This window comes from Triturus cristatus, chromosome 10 (genome assembly GCF_964204655.1).
Source record: "Triturus cristatus chromosome 10, aTriCri1.1, whole genome shotgun sequence".
Taxonomy (NCBI): domain Eukaryota; kingdom Metazoa; phylum Chordata; class Amphibia; order Caudata; family Salamandridae; genus Triturus; species Triturus cristatus.
Window position 1 is genome coordinate 855,919,244 of NC_140593.1, and position 25,909 is coordinate 855,945,152.

Below are 25,909 nucleotides of genomic sequence, written 5' to 3' on the forward strand. Positions count from 1 at the left end.
CCTCCATGAGGAGACCAGAAGTCTCAGTTGCACTGAAGATCAAGCTCTCTTGAGTCTGGTGCCTTAGACCACTCGGCCATCCTGACAGCCCTGGGTGTGCACAGATCTGACTCTTCTGACTGCACCTGCCAATGTTTGCACTTACAACGTTCACAGCAATGTCACAAGTGTAAAGACCCCACAATACAACATGGCATGACAAAAAAAAAGCTAGGCACAAGTGCGACCACTGATGGATGCGGATTACTTTGTTTCGTCTTGCAAAAGTAAAGGAAGTTTCCCATGGCTCGCTGGGTTCAAGGACCGCCTCTTCTTAAGCTTGCATTGAGATAATAAGGTTTTAGAGGGTGCACATAAAAGCAGCTCATGCACAGTGTTTCTGCCCGGTCTCGAACCGGGGACCTTTCGCGTGTTAGGCGAACGTGATGACCACTACACTACAGAAACTCACTTGCTGTGTTTTACTGTTAGAGCAAGGTTCCTCTCAAGGGTTCTCTCTACTTCTATTCTGCTGTATCAGCAGCCACTCAGAAAGCGAGGAACAAGTGTGAAAACTGCAGAGATATCAGCCAACATACTTGCAATTAGACGTATTAAAAATTGACTTATGCAGGCATCGACAGACAAATATCTGATGCCTAAATGCCAGCAAGTACAGCTTGGGAAAGCATCACCTGGGACACACACAGACTAAGCATGAAGGCAGAAAAAGCACGGTGATCCATGTTTCTTATGAGGTTCAAAATATTTTGTGCAACAATGCGGCGAGTGTAATGAGAAATAGTCAGGCATTGTGAGTTTTGAGTAGGATTCGTATGTTTACCTCTGAAAAAGGGCTCGTCCGGGATTTGAACCCGGGACCTCTCGCACCCTAATCGAGAATCATACCCCTAGACCAACGAGCCGAGGCACACAAGAGTCGCCTTTCGCACCGGCTCCGGGGGTTATTGGCAGCGAGTTAGTGAATGCTTCACCCAAAGCAAGCAACTGCACATGCTGCTCTCTTCTGCAATATGGTTGCTGTCTTTTCCATGGCCGTCATCGAACAAGAAATGAAAATGCCTCTATCCTTCAGATTTTTTGTTTGTTCTAGGTGTATGCTCTCGGTGAGGTCAATAAAACCATTTCTGCTCTCATGCCTTGCTTTCATGAAGTAGGCCCAACCTTCAGTACACAAGGACGTGCAAACGAATAGCGCAAACTATCGTCACTTCTCTTTTTGAGCTGTCACTGATACCCCTGGAGCACAGTACGTCACGCTGGTGAGGGATAGACAGCTTCCATTATCTCAGCTTTCCTATAAATTGAGAGAGTAAATGCAAACTGTGTGAAAAACAGAAAACTGCTCTTTCTGCCCGGTCTCGAACCAGGGACCTTTCGCGTGTAAAGCTAACGTGATAACCACTACACTACAGAAACAGACACGCTTGCAGGAATCTTCTTGGCATGTAGTGGGCTGGAATGCACAGACCAAGGGCCAATGTCCATGAAGCTCAAAGTTGGACCCTCCTTACCCGATCTCTTTCTTTGGAAGAAAGGAACGAGGACCCCTTTTATTCCAAAAGGCGATTTTAAAACCATACCTGAAACCACACTAGAAAAACACTTTGCATTTAATTTTCCTACACTGATGGTCCACCCCAGAAAAGCAGTTGCAAAGAAGTCCGGCACTGAAATTCTATACGCCAAAAGTGGGAAATAGCGTAGAGGGAAAGGAACTTTCTCACCATACACGGCGTCTTATAGCATTGAAAAGAAGAAATGGCCCTATATAATAAGAAGCCTAAAAATAATTCCACAGCATGGGCTCGTCCGGGATTTGAATCCGGGACCTCTCGCACCCGAAGCGAGAATCATACCCCTAGACCAACGAGCCTGATTCCCCAGTTGGCATTTTAAGCAATTTCTGATGCGTCTTTCAGAAACAAAGCAGGGCTATTTGGCTGCTCTCTCTCTATGTGAACCACAAAAAGTCATGTTTTCTCTCAAGGTGTTGTTTTTTTCACTCTTGCAAGGAAGGGATCAGTCGATATCCTAGCTGCCAGAGAGCAGAAAAAAGGCGCTGATGAGAACTGCAGGCACTTTCTGGCACTTGTACTCCTCTGCAAGTCCTGGACACTTGCCCCATAGACTTCCACCCCAGATGCAAGGGAGGGCCTGCCAATTCTTGCTCCTAAGACAGAGGCATTTGATTCTTGGATTCAAACACGCTCACTCAGCGCTCGATCAGGCTCGATCAGGCGAGATTTATATGAGTGGCTCGCAGGACTGAAACACTAACCTGGGAGCCCCAGGGTGGCTGAATTCCCAGGATGGCCATTTTTGGGCAAGTCACCTCCTTTCCTCCTGCCTCAATCTAGAATTGGCTGCAAATCACAAGATAGAGTTCAATGTCCGTGTGTACTGCCTACTCCCAGATACCTCTCTGTCTTCCTTATGTAAATTAAAATTCGCAAGGGGGGACCAATGACAATCTGCTCCTCCCACATAACCAGGAAGCCCTGTTGAACATGTCTGCCTGTGTTGTTGCAGGGACAGTGCCTTCTCCGCCCAAAAGGTGGCAGGAGAGCCTCACAACAAAGATGGGATCAACTGCTTAATGAGAAACCAGCACGGCAGTTTGTGTGATGGAGTGCAAATTTAACTGAAGGTGTGCCTGAGGTGTCCCTTCCAGGAATACATGGAATTGTGATTGAGGGCCCAGCCTGATCGTTGCTGGATTTCTCGTCATATGTTACAGGTCCGTGCAAAGATTGTGGTGTGTGGGAATGCACTGCAAAAAACAGGACGATTTAAGGGTGTAAAAGAAACCTGTCAGAAGTGGGATTTGAACCCACGCCTCCATGAGGAGACCAGAAGTCTCAGTTGCACTGAAGATCAAGCTCTCTTGAGTCTGGCGCCTTAGACCACTCGGCCATCCTGACAGCCCTGGGTGTGCACAGATCTGACTCTTCTGACTGCACCTGCCAATGTTTGCACTTACAACGTTCACAGCAATGTCACAAGTGTAAAGACCCCACAATACAACATGGCATGACAAAAAAAAAGCTAGGCACAAGAGCGACCACTGATGGATGCGGATTACTTTGTTTCGTCTTGCAAAAGTAAAGGAAGTTTCCCATGGCTCGCTGGGTTCAAGGACCGCCTCTTCTTAAGCTTGCATTGAGATAATAAGGTTTTAGAGGGTGCACATAAAAGCAGCTCATGCACAGTGTTTCTGCCCGGTCTCTAACCGGGGACCTTTCGCGTGTTAGGCGAACGTGATGACCACTACACTACAGAAACTCACTTGCTGTGTTTTACTGTTAGAGCAAGGTTCCTCTCAAGGGTTCTCTCTACTTCTATTCTGCTGTATCAGCAGCCACTCAGAAAGCGAGGAACAAGTGTGAAAACTGCAGAGATATCAGCCAACATACTTGCAATTAGACGTATTAAAAATTGACTTATGCAGGCATCGACAGACAAATATCTGATGCCTAAATGCCAGCAAGTACAGCTTGGGAAAGCATCACCTGGGACACACACAGACTAAGCATGAAGGCAGAAAAAGCACGGTGATCCATGTTTCTTATGAGGTTCAAAATATTTTGTGCAACAATGCGGCGAGTGTAATGAGAAATAGTCAGGCATTGTGAGTTTTGAGTAGGATTCGTATGTTTACCTCTGAAAAAGGGCTCGTCCGGGATTTGAACCCGGGACCTCTCGCACCCTAATCGAGAATAATACCCCTAGACCAACGAGCCGAGGCACACAAGAGTCGCCTTTCGCACCGGCTCCGGGGGTTATTGGCAGCGAGTTAGTGAATGCTTCACCCAAAGCAAGCAACTGCACATGCTGCTCTCTTCTGCAATATGGTTGCTGTCTTTTCCATGGCCGTCATCGAACAAGAAATGAAAATGCCTCTATCCTTCAGATTTTTTGTTTGTTCTAGGTGTATGCTCTCGGTGAGGTCAATAAAACCATTTCTGCTCTCATGCCTTGCTTTCATGAAGTAGGCCCAACCTTCAGTACACAAGGACGTGCAAACGAATAGCGCAAACTATCGTCACTTCTCTTTTTGAGCTGTCACTGATACCCCTGGAGCACAGTACGTCACGCTGGTGAGGGATAGACAGCTTCCATTATCTCAGCTTTCCTATAAATTGAGAGAGTAAATGCAAACTGTGTGAAAAACAGAAAACTGCTCTTTCTGCCCGGTCTCGAACCAGGGACCTTTCGCGTGTAAAGCGAACATGATAACCACTACACTACAGAAACAGACACGCTTGCAGGAATCTTCTTGGCATGTAGTGGGCTGGAATGCACAGACCAAGGGCCAATGTCCATGAAGCTCAAAGTTGGACCCTCCTTACCCGATCTCTTTCTTTGGAAGAAAGGAACGAGGACCCCTTTTATTCCAAAAGGCGATTTTAAAACCATACCTGAAACCACACTAGAAAAACACTTTGCATTTAATTTTCCTACACTGATGGTCCACCCCAGAAAAGCAGTTGCAAAGAAGTCCGGCACTGAAATTCTATACGCCAAAAGTGGGAAATAGCGTAGAGGGAAAGGAACTTTCTCACCATACACGCCGTCTTATAGCATTGAAAAGAAGAAATGGCCCTATATAATAAGAAGCCTAAAAAGAATTCCACAGCATGGGCTCGTCCGGGATTTGAATCCGGGACCTCTCGCACCCGAAGCGAGAATCATACCCCTAGACCAACGAGCCTGATTCCCCAGTTGGCATTTTAAGCAATTTCTGATGCGTCTTTAAGAAACAAAGCAGGGCTATTTGGCTGCTCTCTCTCTATGTGAACCACAAAAAGTCATGTTTTCTCTCAAGGTGTTGTTTTTTTCACTCTTGCAAGGAAGGGATCAGTCGATATCCTAGCTGCCAGAGAGCAGAAAAAAGGCGCTGATGAGAACTGCAGGCACTTTCTGGCACTTGTACTCCTCTGCAAGTCCTGGACACTTGCCCCATAGACTTCCACCCCAGATGCAAGGGAGGGCCTGCCAATTCTTGCTCCTAAGACAGAGGCATTTGATTCTTGGATTCAAACACGCTCACTCAGCGCTCGATCAGGCTCGATCAGGCGAGATTTATATGAGTGGCTCGCAGGACTGAAACACTAACCTGGGAGCCCCAGGGTGGCTGAATTCCCAGGATGGCCATTTTTGGGCAAGTCACCTCCTTTCCTCCTGCCTCAATCTAGAATTGGCTGCAAATCACAAGATAGAGTTCAATGTCCGTGTGTACTGCCTACTCCCAGATACCTCTCTGTCTTCCTTATGTAAATTAAAATTCGCAAGGGGGGACCAATGACAATCTGCTCCTCCCACATAACCAGGAAGCCCTGTTGAACATGTCTGCCTGTGTTGTTGCAGGGACAGTGCCTTCTCCGCCCAAAAGGTGGCAGGAGAGCCTCACAACAAAGATGGGGTCAACTGCTTAATGAGAAACCAGCACGGCAGTTTGTGTGATGGAGTGCAAATTTAACTGAAGGTGTGCCTGAGGTGTCCCTTCCAGGAATACATGGAATTGTGATTGAGGGCCCAGCCTGATCGTTGCTGGATTTCTCGTCATATGTTACAGGTCCGTGCAAAGATTGTGGTGTGTGGGAATGCACTGCAAAAAACAGGACGATTTAAGGGTGTAAAAGAAACCTGTCAGAAGTGGGATTTGAACCCACGCCTCCATGAGGAGACCAGAAGTCTCAGTTGCACTGAAGATCAAGCTCTCTTGAGTCTGGTGCCTTAGACCACTCGGCCATCCTGACAGCCCTGGGTGTGCACAGATCTGACTCTTCTGACTGCACCTGCCAATGTTTGCACTTACAACGTTCACAGCAATGTCACAAGTGTAAAGACCCCACAATACAACATGGCATGACAAAAAAAAAGCTAGGCACAAGTGCGACCACTGATGGATGCGGATTACTTTGTTTCGTCTTGCAAAAGTAAAGGAAGTTTCCCATGGCTCGCTGGGTTCAAGGACCGCCTCTTCTTAAGCTTGCATTGAGATAATAAGGTTTTAGAGGGTGCACATAAAAGCAGCTCATGCACAGTGTTTCTGCCCGGTCTCGAACCGGGGACCTTTCGCGTGTTAGGCGAACGTGATGACCACTACACTACAGAAACTCACTTGCTGTGTTTTACTGTTAGAGCAAGGTTCCTCTCAAGGGTTCTCTCTACTTCTATTCTGCTGTATCAGCAGCCACTCAGAAAGCGAGGAACAAGTGTGAAAACTGCAGAGATATCAGCCAACATACTTGCAATTAGACGTATTAAAAATTGACTTATGCAGGCATCGACAGACAAATATCTGATGCCTAAATGCCAGCAAGTACAGCTTGGGAAAGCATCACCTGGGACACACACAGACTAAGCATGAAGGCAGAAAAAGCACGGTGATCCATGTTTCTTATGAGGTTCAAAATATTTTGTGCAACAATGCGGCGAGTGTAATGAGAAATAGTCAGGCATTGTGAGTTTTGAGTAGGATTCGTATGTTTACCTCTGAAAAAGGGCTCGTCCGGGATTTGAACCCGGGACCTCTCGCACCCTAATCGAGAATCATACCCCTAGACCAACGAGCCGAGGCACACAAGAGTCGCCTTTCGCACCGGCTCCGGGGGTTATTGGCAGCGAGTTAGTGAATGCTTCACCCAAAGCAAGCAACTGCACATGCTGCTCTCTTCTGCAATATGGTTGCTGTCTTTTCCATGGCCGTCATCGAACAAGAAATGAAAATGCCTCTATCCTTCAGATTTTTTGTTTGTTCTAGGTGTATGCTCTCGGTGAGGTCAATAAAACCATTTCTGCTCTCATGCCTTGCTTTCATGAAGTAGGCCCAACCTTCAGTACACAAGGACGTGCAAACGAATAGCGCAAACTATCGTCACTTCTCTTTTTGAGCTGTCACTGATACCCCTGGAGCACAGTACGTCACGCTGGTGAGGGATAGACAGCTTCCATTATCTCAGCTTTCCTATAAATTGAGAGAGTAAATGCAAACTGTGTGAAAAACAGAAAACTGCTCTTTCTGCCCGGTCTCGAACCAGGGACCTTTCGCGTGTAAAGCTAACGTGATAACCACTACACTACAGAAACAGACACGCTTGCAGGAATCTTCTTGGCATGTAGTGGGCTGGAATGCACAGACCAAGGGCCAATGTCCATGAAGCTCAAAGTTGGACCCTCCTTACCCGATCTCTTTCTTTGGAAGAAAGGAACGAGGACCCCTTTTATTCCAAAAGGCGATTTTAAAACCATACCTGAAACCACACTAGAAAAACACTTTGCATTTAATTTTCCTACACTGATGGTCCACCCCAGAAAAGCAGTTGCAAAGAAGTCCGGCACTGAAATTCTATACGCCAAAAGTGGGAAATAGCGTAGAGGGAAAGGAACTTTCTCACCATACACGGCGTCTTATAGCATTGAAAAGAAGAAATGGCCCTATATAATAAGAAGCCTAAAAATAATTCCACAGCATGGGCTCGTCCGGGATTTGAATCCGGGACCTCTCGCACCCGAAGCGAGAATCATACCCCTAGACCAACGAGCCTGATTCCCCAGTTGGCATTTTAAGCAATTTCTGATGCGTCTTTCAGAAACAAAGCAGGGCTATTTGGCTGCTCTCTCTCTATGTGAACCACAAAAAGTCATGTTTTCTCTCAAGGTGTTGTTTTTTTCACTCTTGCAAGGAAGGGATCAGTCGATATCCTAGCTGCCAGAGAGCAGAAAAAAGGCGCTGATGAGAACTGCAGGCACTTTCTGGCACTTGTACTCCTCTGCAAGTCCTGGACACTTGCCCCATAGACTTCCACCCCAGATGCAAGGGAGGGCCTGCCAATTCTTGCTCCTAAGACAGAGGCATTTGATTCTTGGATTCAAACACGCTCACTCAGCGCTCGATCAGGCTCGATCAGGCGAGATTTATATGAGTGGCTCGCAGGACTGAAACACTAACCTGGGAGCCCCAGGGTGGCTGAATTCCCAGGATGGCCATTTTTGGGCAAGTCACCTCCTTTCCTCCTGCCTCAATCTAGAATTGGCTGCAAATCACAAGATAGAGTTCAATGTCCGTGTGTACTGCCTACTCCCAGATACCTCTCTGTCTTCCTTATGTAAATTAAAATTCGCAAGGGGGGACCAATGACAATCTGCTCCTCCCACATAACCAGGAAGCCCTGTTGAACATGTCTGCCTGTGTTGTTGCAGGGACAGTGCCTTCTCCGCCCAAAAGGTGGCAGGAGAGCCTCACAACAAAGATGGGATCAACTGCTTAATGAGAAACCAGCACGGCAGTTTGTGTGATGGAGTGCAAATTTAACTGAAGGTGTGCCTGAGGTGTCCCTTCCAGGAATACATGGAATTGTGATTGAGGGCCCAGCCTGATCGTTGCTGGATTTCTCGTCATATGTTACAGGTCCGTGCAAAGATTGTGGTGTGTGGGAATGCACTGCAAAAAACAGGACGATTTAAGGGTGTAAAAGAAACCTGTCAGAAGTGGGATTTGAACCCACGCCTCCATGAGGAGACCAGAAGTCTCAGTTGCACTGAAGATCAAGCTCTCTTGAGTCTGGCGCCTTAGACCACTCGGCCATCCTGACAGCCCTGGGTGTGCACAGATCTGACTCTTCTGACTGCACCTGCCAATGTTTGCACTTACAACGTTCACAGCAATGTCACAAGTGTAAAGACCCCACAATACAACATGGCATGACAAAAAAAAAGCTAGGCACAAGAGCGACCACTGATGGATGCGGATTACTTTGTTTCGTCTTGCAAAAGTAAAGGAAGTTTCCCATGGCTCGCTGGGTTCAAGGACCGCCTCTTCTTAAGCTTGCATTGAGATAATAAGGTTTTAGAGGGTGCACATAAAAGCAGCTCATGCACAGTGTTTCTGCCCGGTCTCTAACCGGGGACCTTTCGCGTGTTAGGCGAACGTGATGACCACTACACTACAGAAACTCACTTGCTGTGTTTTACTGTTAGAGCAAGGTTCCTCTCAAGGGTTCTCTCTACTTCTATTCTGCTGTATCAGCAGCCACTCAGAAAGCGAGGAACAAGTGTGAAAACTGCAGAGATATCAGCCAACATACTTGCAATTAGACGTATTAAAAATTGACTTATGCAGGCATCGACAGACAAATATCTGATGCCTAAATGCCAGCAAGTACAGCTTGGGAAAGCATCACCTGGGACACACACAGACTAAGCATGAAGGCAGAAAAAGCACGGTGATCCATGTTTCTTATGAGGTTCAAAATATTTTGTGCAACAATGCGGCGAGTGTAATGAGAAATAGTCAGGCATTGTGAGTTTTGAGTAGGATTCGTATGTTTACCTCTGAAAAAGGGCTCGTCCGGGATTTGAACCCGGGACCTCTCGCACCCTAATCGAGAATCATACCCCTAGACCAACGAGCCGAGGCACACAAGAGTCGCCTTTCGCACCGGCTCCGGGGGTTATTGGCAGCGAGTTAGTGAATGCTTCACCCAAAGCAAGCAACTGCACATGCTGCTCTCTTCTGCAATATGGTTGCTGTCTTTTCCATGGCCGTCATCGAACAAGAAATGAAAATGCCTCTATCCTTCAGATTTTTTGTTTGTTCTAGGTGTATGCTCTCGGTGAGGTCAATAAAACCATTTCTGCTCTCATGCCTTGCTTTCATGAAGTAGGCCCAACCTTCAGTACACAAGGACGTGCAAACGAATAGCGCAAACTATCGTCACTTCTCTTTTTGAGCTGTCACTGATACCCCTGGAGCACAGTACGTCACGCTGGTGAGGGATAGACAGCTTCCATTATCTCAGCTTTCCTATAAATTGAGAGAGTAAATGCAAACTGTGTGAAAAACAGAAAACTGCTCTTTCTGCCCGGTCTCGAACCAGGGACCTTTCGCGTGTAAAGCGAACGTGATAACCACTACACTACAGAAACAGACACGCTTGCAGGAATCTTCTTGGCATGTAGTGGGCTGGAATGCACAGACCAAGGGCCAATGTCCATGAAGCTCAAAGTTGGACCCTCCTTACCCGATCTCTTTCTTTGGAAGAAAGGAACGAGGACCCCTTTTATTCCAAAAGGCGATTTTAAAACCATACCTGAAACCACACTAGAAAAACACTTTGCATTTAATTTTCCTACACTGATGGTCCACCCCAGAAAAGCAGTTGCAAAGAAGTCCGGCACTGAAATTCTATACGCCAAAAGTGGGAAATAGCGTAGAGGGAAAGGAACTTTCTCACCATACACGCCGTCTTATAGCATTGAAAAGAAGAAATGGCCCTATATAATAAGAAGCCTAAAAAGAATTCCACAGCATGGGCTCGTCCGGGATTTGAATCCGGGACCTCTCGCACCCGAAGCGAGAATCATACCCCTAGACCAACGAGCCTGATTCCCCAGTTGGCATTTTAAGCAATTTCTGATGCGTCTTTCAGAAACAAAGCAGGGCTATTTGGCTGCTCTCTCTCTATGTGAACCACAAAAAGTCATGTTTTCTCTCAAGGTGTTGTTTTTTTCACTCTTGCAAGGAAGGGATCAGTCGATATCCTAGCTGCCAGAGAGCAGAAAAAAGGCGCTGATGAGAACTGCAGGCACTTTCTGGCACTTGTACTCCTCTGCAAGTCCTGGACACTTGCCCCATAGACTTCCACCCCAGATGCAAGGGAGGGCCTGCCAATTCTTGCTCCTAAGACAGAGGCATTTGATTCTTGGATTCAAACACGCTCACTCAGCGCTCGATCAGGCTCGATCAGGCGAGATTTATATGAGTGGCTCGCAGGACTGAAACACTAACCTGGGAGCCCCAGGGTGGCTGAATTCCCAGGATGGCCATTTTTGGGCAAGTCACCTCCTTTCCTCCTGCCTCAATCTAGAATTGGCTGCAAATCACAAGATAGAGTTCAATGTCCGTGTGTACTGCCTACTCCCAGATACCTCTCTGTCTTCCTTATGTAAATTAAAATTCGCAAGGGGGGACCAATGACAATCTGCTCCTCCCACATAACCAGGAAGCCCTGTTGAACATGTCTGCCTGTGTTGTTGCAGGGACAGTGCCTTCTCCGCCCAAAAGGTGGCAGGAGAGCCTCACAACAAAGATGGGGTCAACTGCTTAATGAGAAACCAGCACGGCAGTTTGTGTGATGGAGTGCAAATTTAACTGAAGGTGTGCCTGAGGTGTCCCTTCCAGGAATACATGGAATTGTGATTGAGGGCCCAGCCTGATCGTTGCTGGATTTCTCGTCATATGTTACAGGTCCGTGCAAAGATTGTGGTGTGTGGGAATGCACTGCAAAAAACAGGACGATTTAAGGGTGTAAAAGAAACCTGTCAGAAGTGGGATTTGAACCCACGCCTCCATGAGGAGACCAGAAGTCTCAGTTGCACTGAAGATCAAGCTCTCTTGAGTCTGGTGCCTTAGACCACTCGGCCATCCTGACAGCCCTGGGTGTGCACAGATCTGACTCTTCTGACTGCACCTGCCAATGTTTGCACTTACAACGTTCACAGCAATGTCACAAGTGTAAAGACCCCACAATACAACATGGCATGACAAAAAAAAAGCTAGGCACAAGTGCGACCACTGATGGATGCGGATTACTTTGTTTCGTCTTGCAAAAGTAAAGGAAGTTTCCCATGGCTCGCTGGGTTCAAGGACCGCCTCTTCTTAAGCTTGCATTGAGATAATAAGGTTTTAGAGGGTGCACATAAAAGCAGCTCATGCACAGTGTTTCTGCCCGGTCTCGAACCGGGGACCTTTCGCGTGTTAGGCGAACGTGATGACCACTACACTACAGAAACTCACTTGCTGTGTTTTACTGTTAGAGCAAGGTTCCTCTCAAGGGTTCTCTCTACTTCTATTCTGCTGTATCAGCAGCCACTCAGAAAGCGAGGAACAAGTGTGAAAACTGCAGAGATATCAGCCAACATACTTGCAATTAGACGTATTAAAAATTGACTTATGCAGGCATCGACAGACAAATATCTGATGCCTAAATGCCAGCAAGTACAGCTTGGGAAAGCATCACCTGGGACACACACAGACTAAGCATGAAGGCAGAAAAAGCACGGTGATCCATGTTTCTTATGAGGTTCAAAATATTTTGTGCAACAATGCGGCGAGTGTAATGAGAAATAGTCAGGCATTGTGAGTTTTGAGTAGGATTCGTATGTTTACCTCTGAAAAAGGGCTCGTCCGGGATTTGAACCCGGGACCTCTCGCACCCTAATCGAGAATCATACCCCTAGACCAACGAGCCGAGGCACACAAGAGTCGCCTTTCGCACCGGCTCCGGGGGTTATTGGCAGCGAGTTAGTGAATGCTTCACCCAAAGCAAGCAACTGCACATGCTGCTCTCTTCTGCAATATGGTTGCTGTCTTTTCCATGGCCGTCATCGAACAAGAAATGAAAATGCCTCTATCCTTCAGATTTTTTGTTTGTTCTAGGTGTATGCTCTCGGTGAGGTCAATAAAACCATTTCTGCTCTCATGCCTTGCTTTCATGAAGTAGGCCCAACCTTCAGTACACAAGGACGTGCAAACGAATAGCGCAAACTATCGTCACTTCTCTTTTTGAGCTGTCACTGATACCCCTGGAGCACAGTACGTCACGCTGGTGAGGGATAGACAGCTTCCATTATCTCAGCTTTCCTATAAATTGAGAGAGTAAATGCAAACTGTGTGAAAAACAGAAAACTGCTCTTTCTGCCCGGTCTCGAACCAGGGACCTTTCGCGTGTAAAGCTAACGTGATAACCACTACACTACAGAAACAGACACGCTTGCAGGAATCTTCTTGGCATGTAGTGGGCTGGAATGCACAGACCAAGGGCCAATGTCCATGAAGCTCAAAGTTGGACCCTCCTTACCCGATCTCTTTCTTTGGAAGAAAGGAACGAGGACCCCTTTTATTCCAAAAGGCGATTTTAAAACCATACCTGAAACCACACTAGAAAAACACTTTGCATTTAATTTTCCTACACTGATGGTCCACCCCAGAAAAGCAGTTGCAAAGAAGTCCGGCACTGAAATTCTATACGCCAAAAGTGGGAAATAGCGTAGAGGGAAAGGAACTTTCTCACCATACACGGCGTCTTATAGCATTGAAAAGAAGAAATGGCCCTATATAATAAGAAGCCTAAAAATAATTCCACAGCATGGGCTCGTCCGGGATTTGAATCCGGGACCTCTCGCACCCGAAGCGAGAATCATACCCCTAGACCAACGAGCCTGATTCCCCAGTTGGCATTTTAAGCAATTTCTGATGCGTCTTTCAGAAACAAAGCAGGGCTATTTGGCTGCTCTCTCTCTATGTGAACCACAAAAAGTCATGTTTTCTCTCAAGGTGTTGTTTTTTTCACTCTTGCAAGGAAGGGATCAGTCGATATCCTAGCTGCCAGAGAGCAGAAAAAAGGCGCTGATGAGAACTGCAGGCACTTTCTGGCACTTGTACTCCTCTGCAAGTCCTGGACACTTGCCCCATAGACTTCCACCCCAGATGCAAGGGAGGGCCTGCCAATTCTTGCTCCTAAGACAGAGGCATTTGATTCTTGGATTCAAACACGCTCACTCAGCGCTCGATCAGGCTCGATCAGGCGAGATTTATATGAGTGGCTCGCAGGACTGAAACACTAACCTGGGAGCCCCAGGGTGGCTGAATTCCCAGGATGGCCATTTTTGGGCAAGTCACCTCCTTTCCTCCTGCCTCAATCTAGAATTGGCTGCAAATCACAAGATAGAGTTCAATGTCCGTGTGTACTGCCTACTCCCAGATACCTCTCTGTCTTCCTTATGTAAATTAAAATTCGCAAGGGGGGACCAATGACAATCTGCTCCTCCCACATAACCAGGAAGCCCTGTTGAACATGTCTGCCTGTGTTGTTGCAGGGACAGTGCCTTCTCCGCCCAAAAGGTGGCAGGAGAGCCTCACAACAAAGATGGGATCAACTGCTTAATGAGAAACCAGCACGGCAGTTTGTGTGATGGAGTGCAAATTTAACTGAAGGTGTGCCTGAGGTGTCCCTTCCAGGAATACATGGAATTGTGATTGAGGGCCCAGCCTGATCGTTGCTGGATTTCTCGTCATATGTTACAGGTCCGTGCAAAGATTGTGGTGTGTGGGAATGCACTGCAAAAAACAGGACGATTTAAGGGTGTAAAAGAAACCTGTCAGAAGTGGGATTTGAACCCACGCCTCCATGAGGAGACCAGAAGTCTCAGTTGCACTGAAGATCAAGCTCTCTTGAGTCTGGCGCCTTAGACCACTCGGCCATCCTGACAGCCCTGGGTGTGCACAGATCTGACTCTTCTGACTGCACCTGCCAATGTTTGCACTTACAACGTTCACAGCAATGTCACAAGTGTAAAGACCCCACAATACAACATGGCATGACAAAAAAAAAGCTAGGCACAAGAGCGACCACTGATGGATGCGGATTACTTTGTTTCGTCTTGCAAAAGTAAAGGAAGTTTCCCATGGCTCGCTGGGTTCAAGGACCGCCTCTTCTTAAGCTTGCATTGAGATAATAAGGTTTTAGAGGGTGCACATAAAAGCAGCTCATGCACAGTGTTTCTGCCCGGTCTCTAACCGGGGACCTTTCGCGTGTTAGGCGAACGTGATGACCACTACACTACAGAAACTCACTTGCTGTGTTTTACTGTTAGAGCAAGGTTCCTCTCAAGGGTTCTCTCTACTTCTATTCTGCTGTATCAGCAGCCACTCAGAAAGCGAGGAACAAGTGTGAAAACTGCAGAGATATCAGCCAACATACTTGCAATTAGACGTATTAAAAATTGACTTATGCAGGCATCGACAGACAAATATCTGATGCCTAAATGCCAGCAAGTACAGCTTGGGAAAGCATCACCTGGGACACACACAGACTAAGCATGAAGGCAGAAAAAGCACGGTGATCCATGTTTCTTATGAGGTTCAAAATATTTTGTGCAACAATGCGGCGAGTGTAATGAGAAATAGTCAGGCATTGTGAGTTTTGAGTAGGATTCGTATGTTTACCTCTGAAAAAGGGCTCGTCCGGGATTTGAACCCGGGACCTCTCGCACCCTAATCGAGAATCATACCCCTAGACCAACGAGCCGAGGCACACAAGAGTCGCCTTTCGCACCGGCTCCGGGGGTTATTGGCAGCGAGTTAGTGAATGCTTCACCCAAAGCAAGCAACTGCACATGCTGCTCTCTTCTGCAATATGGTTGCTGTCTTTTCCATGGCCGTCATCGAACAAGAAATGAAAATGCCTCTATCCTTCAGATTTTTTGTTTGTTCTAGGTGTATGCTCTCGGTGAGGTCAATAAAACCATTTCTGCTCTCATGCCTTGCTTTCATGAAGTAGGCCCAACCTTCAGTACACAAGGACGTGCAAACGAATAGCGCAAACTATCGTCACTTCTCTTTTTGAGCTGTCACTGATACCCCTGGAGCACAGTACGTCACGCTGGTGAGGGATAGACAGCTTCCATTATCTCAGCTTTCCTATAAATTGAGAGAGTAAATGCAAACTGTGTGAAAAACAGAAAACTGCTCTTTCTGCCCGGTCTCGAACCAGGGACCTTTCGCGTGTAAAGCGAACGTGATAACCACTACACTACAGAAACAGACACGCTTGCAGGAATCTTCTTGGCATGTAGTGGGCTGGAATGCACAGACCAAGGGCCAATGTCCATGAAGCTCAAAGTTGGACCCTCCTTACCCGATCTCTTTCTTTGGAAGAAAGGAACGAGGACCCCTTTTATTCCAAAAGGCGATTTTAAAACCATACCTGAAACCACACTAGAAAAACACTTTGCATTTAATTTTCCTACACTGATGGTCCACCCCAGAAAAGCAGTTGCAAAGAAGTCCGGCACTGAAATTCTATACGCCAAAAGTGGGAAATAGCGTAGAGGGAAAGGAACTTTCTCACCATACACGCCGTCTTATAGCATTGAAAAGAAGAAATGGCCCTATATAATAAGAAGCCTAAAAAGAATTCCACAGCATGGGCTCGTCCGGGATTTGAATCCGGGACCTCTCGCACCCGAAGCGAGAATCATACCCCTAGACCAACGAGCCTGATTCCCCAGTTGGCATTTTAAGCAATTTCTGATGCGTCTTTAAGAAACAAAGCAGGGCTATTTGGCTGCTCTCTCTCTATGTGAACCACAAAAAGTCATGTTTTCTCTCAAGGTGTTGTTTTTTTCACTCTTGCAAGGAAGGGATCAGTCGATATCCTAGCTGCCAGAGAGCAGAAAAAAGGCGCTGATGAGAACTGCAGGCACTTTCTGGCACTTGTACTCCTCTGCAAGTCCTGGACACTTGCCCCATAGACTTCCACCCCAGATGCAAGGGAGGGCCTGCCAATTCTTGCTCCTAAGACAGAGGCATTTGATTCTTGGATTCAAACACGCTCACTCAGCGCTCGATCAGGCTCGATCAGGCGAGATTTATATGAGTGGCTCGCAGGACTGAAACACTAACCTGGGAGCCCCAGGGTGGCTGAATTCCCAGGATGGCCATTTTTGGGCAAGTCACCTCCTTTCCTCCTGCCTCAATCTAGAATTGGCTGCAAATCACAAGATAGAGTTCAATGTCCGTGTGTACTGCCTACTCCCAGATACCTCTCTGTCTTCCTTATGTAAATTAAAATTCGCAAGGGGGGACCAATGACAATCTGCTCCTCCCACATAACCAGGAAGCCCTGTTGAACATGTCTGCCTGTGTTGTTGCAGGGACAGTGCCTTCTCCGCCCAAAAGGTGGCAGGAGAGCCTCACAACAAAGATGGGGTCAACTGCTTAATGAGAAACCAGCACGGCAGTTTGTGTGATGGAGTGCAAATTTAACTGAAGGTGTGCCTGAGGTGTCCCTTCCAGGAATACATGGAATTGTGATTGAGGGCCCAGCCTGATCGTTGCTGGATTTCTCGTCATATGTTACAGGTCCGTGCAAAGATTGTGGTGTGTGGGAATGCACTGCAAAAAACAGGACGATTTAAGGGTGTAAAAGAAACCTGTCAGAAGTGGGATTTGAACCCACGCCTCCATGAGGAGACCAGAAGTCTCAGTTGCACTGAAGATCAAGCTCTCTTGAGTCTGGTGCCTTAGACCACTCGGCCATCCTGACAGCCCTGGGTGTGCACAGATCTGACTCTTCTGACTGCACCTGCCAATGTTTGCACTTACAACGTTCACAGCAATGTCACAAGTGTAAAGACCCCACAATACAACATGGCATGACAAAAAAAAAGCTAGGCACAAGTGCGACCACTGATGGATGCGGATTACTTTGTTTCGTCTTGCAAAAGTAAAGGAAGTTTCCCATGGCTCGCTGGGTTCAAGGACCGCCTCTTCTTAAGCTTGCATTGAGATAATAAGGTTTTAGAGGGTGCACATAAAAGCAGCTCATGCACAGTGTTTCTGCCCGGTCTCGAACCGGGGACCTTTCGCGTGTTAGGCGAACGTGATGACCACTACACTACAGAAACTCACTTGCTGTGTTTTACTGTTAGAGCAAGGTTCCTCTCAAGGGTTCTCTCTACTTCTATTCTGCTGTATCAGCAGCCACTCAGAAAGCGAGGAACAAGTGTGAAAACTGCAGAGATATCAGCCAACATACTTGCAATTAGACGTATTAAAAATTGACTTATGCAGGCATCGACAGACAAATATCTGATGCCTAAATGCCAGCAAGTACAGCTTGGGAAAGCATCACCTGGGACACACACAGACTAAGCATGAAGGCAGAAAAAGCACGGTGATCCATGTTTCTTATGAGGTTCAAAATATTTTGTGCAACAATGCGGCGAGTGTAATGAGAAATAGTCAGGCATTGTGAGTTTTGAGTAGGATTCGTATGTTTACCTCTGAAAAAGGGCTCGTCCGGGATTTGAACCCGGGACCTCTCGCACCCTAATCGAGAATCATACCCCTAGACCAACGAGCCGAGGCACACAAGAGTCGCCTTTCGCACCGGCTCCGGGGGTTATTGGCAGCGAGTTAGTGAATGCTTCACCCAAAGCAAGCAACTGCACATGCTGCTCTCTTCTGCAATATGGTTGCTGTCTTTTCCATGGCCGTCATCGAACAAGAAATGAAAATGCCTCTATCCTTCAGATTTTTTGTTTGTTCTAGGTGTATGCTCTCGGTGAGGTCAATAAAACCATTTCTGCTCTCATGCCTTGCTTTCATGAAGTAGGCCCAACCTTCAGTACACAAGGACGTGCAAACGAATAGCGCAAACTATCGTCACTTCTCTTTTTGAGCTGTCACTGATACCCCTGGAGCACAGTACGTCACGCTGGTGAGGGATAGACAGCTTCCATTATCTCAGCTTTCCTATAAATTGAGAGAGTAAATGCAAACTGTGTGAAAAACAGAAAACTGCTCTTTCTGCCCGGTCTCGAACCAGGGACCTTTCGCGTGTAAAGCTAACGTGATAACCACTACACTACAGAAACAGACACGCTTGCAGGAATCTTCTTGGCATGTAGTGGGCTGGAATGCACAGACCAAGGGCCAATGTCCATGAAGCTCAAAGTTGGACCCTCCTTACCCGATCTCTTTCTTTGGAAGAAAGGAACGAGGACCCCTTTTATTCCAAAAGGCGATTTTAAAACCATACCTGAAACCACACTAGAAAAACACTTTGCATTTAATTTTCCTACACTGATGGTCCACCCCAGAAAAGCAGTTGCAAAGAAGTCCGGCACTGAAATTCTATACGCCAAAAGTGGGAAATAGCGTAGAGGGAAAGGAACTTTCTCACCATACACGGCGTCTTATAGCATTGAAAAGAAGAAATGGCCCTATATAATAAGAAGCCTAAAAATAATTCCACAGCATGGGCTCGTCCGGGATTTGAATCCGGGACCTCTCGCACCCGAAGCGAGAATCATACCCCTAGACCAACGAGCCTGATTCCCCAGTTGGCATTTTAAGCAATTTCTGATGCGTCTTTCAGAAACAAAGCAGGGCTATTTGGCTGCTCTCTCTCTATGTGAACCACAAAAAGTCATGTTTTCTCTCAAGGTGTTGTTTTTTTCACTCTTGCAAGGAAGGGATCAGTCGATATCCTAGCTGCCAGAGAGCAGAAAAAAGGCGCTGATGAGAACTGCAGGCACTTTCTGGCACTTGTACTCCTCTGCAAGTCCTGGACACTTGCCCCATAGACTTCCACCCCAGATGCAAGGGAGGGCCTGCCAATTCTTGCTCCTAAGACAGAGGCATTTGATTCTTGGATTCAAACACGCTCACTCAGCGCTCGATCAGGCTCGATCAGGCGAGATTTATATGAGTGGCTCGCAGGACTGAAACACTAACCTGGGAGCCCCAGGGTGGCTGAATTCCCAGGATGGCCATTTTTGGGCAAGTCACCTCCTTTCCTCCTGCCTCAATCTAGAATTGGCTGCAAATCACAAGATAGAGTTCAATGTCCGTGTGTACTGCCTACTCCCAGATACCTCTCTGTCTTCCTTATGTAAATTAAAATTCGCAAGGGGGGACCAATGACAATCTGCTCCTCCCACATAACCAGGAAGCCCTGTTGAACATGTCTGCCTGTGTTGTTGCAGGGACAGTGCCTTCTCCGCCCAAAAGGTGGCAGGAGAGCCTCACAACAAAGATGGGATCAACTGCTTAATGAGAAACCAGCACGGCAGTTTGTGTGATGGAGTGCAAATTTAACTGAAGGTGTGCCTGAGGTGTCCCTTCCAGGAATACATGGAATTGTGATTGAGGGCCCAGCCTGATCGTTGCTGGATTTCTCGTCATATGTTACAGGTCCGTGCAAAGATTGTGGTGTGTGGGAATGCACTGCAAAAAACAGGACGATTTAAGGGTGTAAAAGAAACCTGTCAGAAGTGGGATTTGAACCCACGCCTCCATGAGGAGACCAGAAGTCTCAGTTGCACTGAAGATCAAGCTCTCTTGAGTCTGGCGCCTTAGACCACTCGGCCATCCTGACAGCCCTGGGTGTGCACAGATCTGACTCTTCTGACTGCACCTGCCAATGTTTGCACTTACAACGTTCACAGCAATGTCACAAGTGTAAAGACCCCACAATACAACATGGCATGACAAAAAAAAAGCTAGGCACAAGAGCGACCACTGATGGATGCGGATTACTTTGTTTCGTCTTGCAAAAGTAAAGGAAGTTTCCCATGGCTCGCTGGGTTCAAGGACCGCCTCTTCTTAAGCTTGCATTGAGATAATAAGGTTTTAGAGGGTGCACATAAAAGCAGCTCATGCACAGTGTTTCTGCCCGGTCTCTAACCGGGGACCTTTCGCGTGTTAGGCGAACGTGATGACCACTACACTACAGAAACTCACTTGCTGTGTTTTACTGTTAGAGCAAGGTTCCTCTCAAGGGTTCTCTCTACTTCTATTCTGCTGTATCAGCAGCCACTCAGAAAGCGAGGAACAAGTGTGAAAACTGCAGAGATATCAGCCAACATACTTGCAATTAGACGTATTAAAAATTGACTTATGCAGGCATCGACAGACAAATATCTGATGCCTAAATGCCAGCAAGTACAGCTTGGGAAAGCATCACCTGGGACACACACAGACTAAGCATGAAGGCAGAAAAAGCACGGTGATCCATGTTTCTTATGAGGTTCAAAATATTTTGTGCAACAATGCGGCGAGTGTAATGAGAAATAGTCAGGCATTGTGAGTTTTGAGTAGGATTCGTATGTTTACCTCTGAAAAAGGGCTCGTCCGGGATTTGAACCCGGGACCTCTCGCACCCTAATCGAGAATCATACCCCTAGACCAACGAGCCGAGGCACACAAGAGTCGCCTTTCGCACCGGCTCCGGGGGTTATTGGCAGCGAGTTAGTGAATGCTTCACCCAAAGCAAGCAACTGCACATGCTGCTCTCTTCTGCAATATGGTTGCTGTCTTTTCCATGGCCGTCATCGAACAAGAAATGAAAATGCCTCTATCCTTCAGATTTTTTGTTTGTTCTAGGTGTATGCTCTCGGTGAGGTCAATAAAACCATTTCTGCTCTCATGCCTTGCTTTCATGAAGTAGGCCCAACCTTCAGTACACAAGGACGTGCAAACGAATAGCGCAAACTATCGTCACTTCTCTTTTTGAGCTGTCACTGATACCCCTGGAGCACAGTACGTCACGCTGGTGAGGGATAGACAGCTTCCATTATCTCAGCTTTCCTATAAATTGAGAGAGTAAATGCAAACTGTGTGAAAAACAGAAAACTGCTCTTTCTGCCCGGTCTCGAACCAGGGACCTTTCGCGTGTAAAGCGAACGTGATAACCACTACACTACAGAAACAGACACGCTTGCAGGAATCTTCTTGGCATGTAGTGGGCTGGAATGCACAGACCAAGGGCCAATGTCCATGAAGCTCAAAGTTGGACCCTCCTTACCCGATCTCTTTCTTTGGAAGAAAGGAACGAGGACCCCTTTTATTCCAAAAGGCGATTTTAAAACCATACCTGAAACCACACTAGAAAAACACTTTGCATTTAATTTTCCTACACTGATGGTCCACCCCAGAAAAGCAGTTGCAAAGAAGTCCGGCACTGAAATTCTATACGCCAAAAGTGGGAAATAGCGTAGAGGGAAAGGAACTTTCTCACCATACACGGCGTCTTATAGCATTGAAAAGAAGAAATGGCCCTATATAATAAGAAGCCTAAAAATAATTCCACAGCATGGGCTCGTCCGGGATTTGAATCCGGGACCTCTCGCACCCGAAGCGAGAATCATACCCCTAGACCAACGAGCCTGATTCCCCAGTTGGCATTTTAAGCAATTTCTGATGCGTCTTTCAGAAACAAAGCAGGGCTATTTGGCTGCTCTCTCTCTATGTGAACCACAAAAAGTCATGTTTTCTCTCAAGGTGTTGTTTTTTTCACTCTTGCAAGGAAGGGATCAGTCGATATCCTAGCTGCCAGAGAGCAGAAAAAAGGCGCTGATGAGAACTGCAGGCACTTTCTGGCACTTGTACTCCTCTGCAAGTCCTGGACACTTGCCCCATAGACTTCCACCCCAGATGCAAGGGAGGGCCTGCCAATTCTTGCTCCTAAGACAGAGGCATTTGATTCTTGGATTCAAACACGCTCACTCAGCGCTCGATTAGGCTCGATCAGGCGAGATTTATATGAGTGGCTCGCAGGACTGAAACACTAACCTGGGAGCCCCAGGGTGGCTGAATTCCCAGGATGGCCATTTTTGGGCAAGTCACCTCCTTTCCTCCTGCCTCAATCTAGAATTGGCTGCAAATCACAAGATAGAGTTCAATGTCCGTGTGTACTGCCTACTCCCAGATACCTCTCTGTCTTCCTTATGTAAATTAAAATTCGCAAGGGGGGACCAATGACAATCTGCTCCTCCCACATAACCAGGAAGCCCTGTTGAACATGTCTGCCTGTGTTGTTGCAGGGACAGTGCCTTCTCCGCCCAAAAGGTGGCAGGAGAGCCTCACAACAAAGATGGGGTCAACTGCTTAATGAGAAACCAGCACGGCAGTTTGTGTGATGGAGTGCAAATTTAACTGAAGGTGTGCCTGAGGTGTCCCTTCCAGGAATACATGGAATTGTGATTGAGGGCCCAGCCTGATCGTTGCTGGATTTCTCGTCATATGTTACAGGTCCGTGCAAAGATTGTGGTGTGTGGGAATGCACTGCAAAAAACAGGACGATTTAAGGGTGTAAAAGAAACCTGTCAGAAGTGGGATTTGAACCCACGCCTCCATGAGGAGACCAGAAGTCTCAGTTGCACTGAAGATCAAGCTCTCTTGAGTCTGGTGCCTTAGACCACTCGGCCATCCTGACAGCCCTGGGTGTGCACAGATCTGACTCTTCTGACTGCACCTGCCAATGTTTGCACTTACAACGTTCACAGCAATGTCACAAGTGTAAAGACCCCACAATACAACATGGCATGACAAAAAAAAAGCTAGGCACAAGTGCGACCACTGATGGATGCGGATTACTTTGTTTCGTCTTGCAAAAGTAAAGGAAGTTTCCCATGGCTCGCTGGGTTCAAGGACCGCCTCTTCTTAAGCTTGCATTGAGATAATAAGGTTTTAGAGGGTGCACATAAAAGCAGCTCATGCACAGTGTTTCTGCCCGGTCTCGAACCGGGGACCTTTCGCGTGTTAGGCGAACGTGATGACCACTACACTACAGAAACTCACTTGCTGTGTTTTACTGTTAGAGCAAGGTTCCTCTCAAGGGTTCTCTCTACTTCTATTCTGCTGTATCAGCAGCCACTCAGAAAGCGAGGAACAAGTGTGAAAACTGCAGAGATATCAGCCAACATACTTGCAATTAGACGTATTAAAAATTGACTTATGCAGGCATCGACAGACAAATATCTGATGCCTAAATGCCAGCAAGTACAGCTTGGGAAAGCATCACCTGGGACACACACAGACTAAGCATGAAGGCAGAAAAAGCACGGTGATCCATGTTTCTTATGAGGTTCAAAATATTTTGTGCAACAATGCGGCGAGTGTAATGAGAAATAGTCAGGCATTGTGAGTTTTGAGTAGGATTCGTATGTTTACCTCTGAAAAAGGGCTCGTCCGGGATTTGAACCCGGGACCTCTCGCACCCTAATCGAGAATCATACCCCTAGACCAACGAGCCGAGGCACACAAGAGTCGCCTTTCGCACCGGCTCCGGGGGTTATTGGCAGCGAGTTAGTGAATGCTTCACCCAAAGCAAGCAACTGCACATGCTGCTCTCTTCTGCAATATGGTTGCTGTCTTTTCCATGGCCGTCATCGAACAAGAAATGAAAATGCCTCTATCCTTCAGATTTTTTGTTTGTTCTAGGTGTATGCTCTCGGTGAGGTCAATAAAACCATTTCTGCTCTCATGCCTTGCTTTCATGAAGTAGGCCCAACCTTCAGTACACAAGGACGTGCAAACGAATAGCGCAAACTATCGTCACTTCTCTTTTTGAGCTGTCACTGATACCCCTGGAGCACAGTACGTCACGCTGGTGAGGGATAGACAGCTTCCATTATCTCAGCTTTCCTATAAATTGAGAGAGTAAATGCAAACTGTGTGAAAAACAGAAAACTGCTCTTTCTGCCCGGTCTCGAACCAGGGACCTTTCGCGTGTAAAGCTAACGTGATAACCACTACACTACAGAAACAGACACGCTTGCAGGAATCTTCTTGGCATGTAGTGGGCTGGAATGCACAGACCAAGGGCCAATGTCCATGAAGCTCAAAGTTGGACCCTCCTTACCCGATCTCTTTCTTTGGAAGAAAGGAACGAGGACCCCTTTTATTCCAAAAGGCGATTTTAAAACCATACCTGAAACCACACTAGAAAAACACTTTGCATTTAATTTTCCTACACTGATGGTCCACCCCAGAAAAGCAGTTGCAAAGAAGTCCGGCACTGAAATTCTATACGCCAAAAGTGGGAAATAGCGTAGAGGGAAAGGAACTTTCTCACCATACACGCCGTCTTATAGCATTGAAAAGAAGAAATGGCCCTATATAATAAGAAGCCTAAAAAGAATTCCACAGCATGGGCTCGTCCGGGATTTGAATCCGGGACCTCTCGCACCCGAAGCGAGAATCATACCCCTAGACCAACGAGCCTGATTCCCCAGTTGGCATTTTAAGCAATTTCTGATGCGTCTTTCAGAAACAAAGCAGGGCTATTTGGCTGCTCTCTCTCTATGTGAACCACAAAAAGTCATGTTTTCTCTCAAGGTGTTGTTTTTTTCACTCTTGCAAGGAAGGGATCAGTCGATATCCTAGCTGCCAGAGAGCAGAAAAAAGGCGCTGATGAGAACTGCAGGCACTTTCTGGCACTTGTACTCCTCTGCAAGTCCTGGACACTTGCCCCATAGACTTCCACCCCAGATGCAAGGGAGGGCCTGCCAATTCTTGCTCCTAAGACAGAGGCATTTGATTCTTGGATTCAAACACGCTCACTCAGCGCTCGATCAGGCTCGATCAGGCGAGATTTATATGAGTGGCTCGCAGGACTGAAACACTAACCTGGGAGCCCCAGGGTGGCTGAATTCCCAGGATGGCCATTTTTGGGCAAGTCACCTCCTTTCCTCCTGCCTCAATCTAGAATTGGCTGCAAATCACAAGATAGAGTTCAATGTCCGTGTGTACTGCCTACTCCCAGATACCTCTCTGTCTTCCTTATGTAAATTAAAATTCGCAAGGGGGGACCAATGACAATCTGCTCCTCCCACATAACCAGGAAGCCCTGTTGAACATGTCTGCCTGTGTTGTTGCAGGGACAGTGCCTTCTCCGCCCAAAAGGTGGCAGGAGAGCCTCACAACAAAGATGGGATCAACTGCTTAATGAGAAACCAGCACGGCAGTTTGTGTGATGGAGTGCAAATTTAACTGAAGGTGTGCCTGAGGTGTCCCTTCCAGGAATACATGGAATTGTGATTGAGGGCCCAGCCTGATCGTTGCTGGATTTCTCGTCATATGTTACAGGTCCGTGCAAAGATTGTGGTGTGTGGGAATGCACTGCAAAAAACAGGACGATTTAAGGGTGTAAAAGAAACCTGTCAGAAGTGGGATTTGAACCCACGCCTCCATGAGGAGACCAGAAGTCTCAGTTGCACTGAAGATCAAGCTCTCTTGAGTCTGGCGCCTTAGACCACTCGGCCATCCTGACAGCCCTGGGTGTGCACAGATCTGACTCTTCTGACTGCACCTGCCAATGTTTGCACTTACAACGTTCACAGCAATGTCACAAGTGTAAAGACCCCACAATACAACATGGCATGACAAAAAAAAAGCTAGGCACAAGAGCGACCACTGATGGATGCGGATTACTTTGTTTCGTCTTGCAAAAGTAAAGGAAGTTTCCCATGGCTCGCTGGGTTCAAGGACCGCCTCTTCTTAAGCTTGCATTGAGATAATAAGGTTTTAGAGGGTGCACATAAAAGCAGCTCA

General features: G+C 47.0%; 10 non-coding genes across 10 annotated transcripts; all 10 read right to left on the reverse strand.

Annotated features, from left to right (window-relative positions):
- Positions 1-374: 374 nt before the first annotated feature.
- On the reverse strand, positions 375-447 carry TRNAV-AAC (transfer RNA valine (anticodon AAC)). The gene has a single exon. It is a non-coding gene; the product is annotated as a tRNA-Val (tRNA).
- Positions 448-2,812: 2,365 nt separating this feature from the next.
- TRNAL-CAA (transfer RNA leucine (anticodon CAA)) lies at positions 2,813-2,924 on the reverse strand. The gene is made up of 2 exons: positions 2,887-2,924; positions 2,813-2,858 (listed from the first exon to the last, which is right to left on the reverse strand). It is a non-coding gene; the product is annotated as a tRNA-Leu (tRNA).
- A 3,126-nt stretch (positions 2,925-6,050) lies between these two features.
- Positions 6,051-6,123, reverse strand: TRNAV-AAC (transfer RNA valine (anticodon AAC)). Its single transcript has one exon. It is a non-coding gene; the product is annotated as a tRNA-Val (tRNA).
- Positions 6,124-8,488: 2,365 nt separating this feature from the next.
- TRNAL-CAA (transfer RNA leucine (anticodon CAA)) lies at positions 8,489-8,600 on the reverse strand. Its single transcript has 2 exons — positions 8,563-8,600; positions 8,489-8,534 (listed from the first exon to the last, which is right to left on the reverse strand). It is a non-coding gene; the product is annotated as a tRNA-Leu (tRNA).
- A 3,126-nt stretch (positions 8,601-11,726) lies between these two features.
- TRNAV-AAC (transfer RNA valine (anticodon AAC)) lies at positions 11,727-11,799 on the reverse strand. Its single transcript has one exon. It is a non-coding gene; the product is annotated as a tRNA-Val (tRNA).
- Positions 11,800-14,164: 2,365 nt separating this feature from the next.
- Positions 14,165-14,276, reverse strand: TRNAL-CAA (transfer RNA leucine (anticodon CAA)). The gene is made up of 2 exons: positions 14,239-14,276; positions 14,165-14,210 (listed from the first exon to the last, which is right to left on the reverse strand). It is a non-coding gene; the product is annotated as a tRNA-Leu (tRNA).
- A 3,126-nt stretch (positions 14,277-17,402) lies between these two features.
- Positions 17,403-17,475, reverse strand: TRNAV-AAC (transfer RNA valine (anticodon AAC)). The gene has a single exon. It is a non-coding gene; the product is annotated as a tRNA-Val (tRNA).
- A 2,365-nt stretch (positions 17,476-19,840) lies between these two features.
- On the reverse strand, positions 19,841-19,952 carry TRNAL-CAA (transfer RNA leucine (anticodon CAA)). The gene is made up of 2 exons: positions 19,915-19,952; positions 19,841-19,886 (listed from the first exon to the last, which is right to left on the reverse strand). It is a non-coding gene; the product is annotated as a tRNA-Leu (tRNA).
- A 3,126-nt stretch (positions 19,953-23,078) lies between these two features.
- TRNAV-AAC (transfer RNA valine (anticodon AAC)) lies at positions 23,079-23,151 on the reverse strand. The gene has a single exon. It is a non-coding gene; the product is annotated as a tRNA-Val (tRNA).
- Positions 23,152-25,516: 2,365 nt separating this feature from the next.
- Positions 25,517-25,628, reverse strand: TRNAL-CAA (transfer RNA leucine (anticodon CAA)). Its single transcript has 2 exons — positions 25,591-25,628; positions 25,517-25,562 (listed from the first exon to the last, which is right to left on the reverse strand). It is a non-coding gene; the product is annotated as a tRNA-Leu (tRNA).
- Positions 25,629-25,909: the final 281 nt, after the last annotated feature.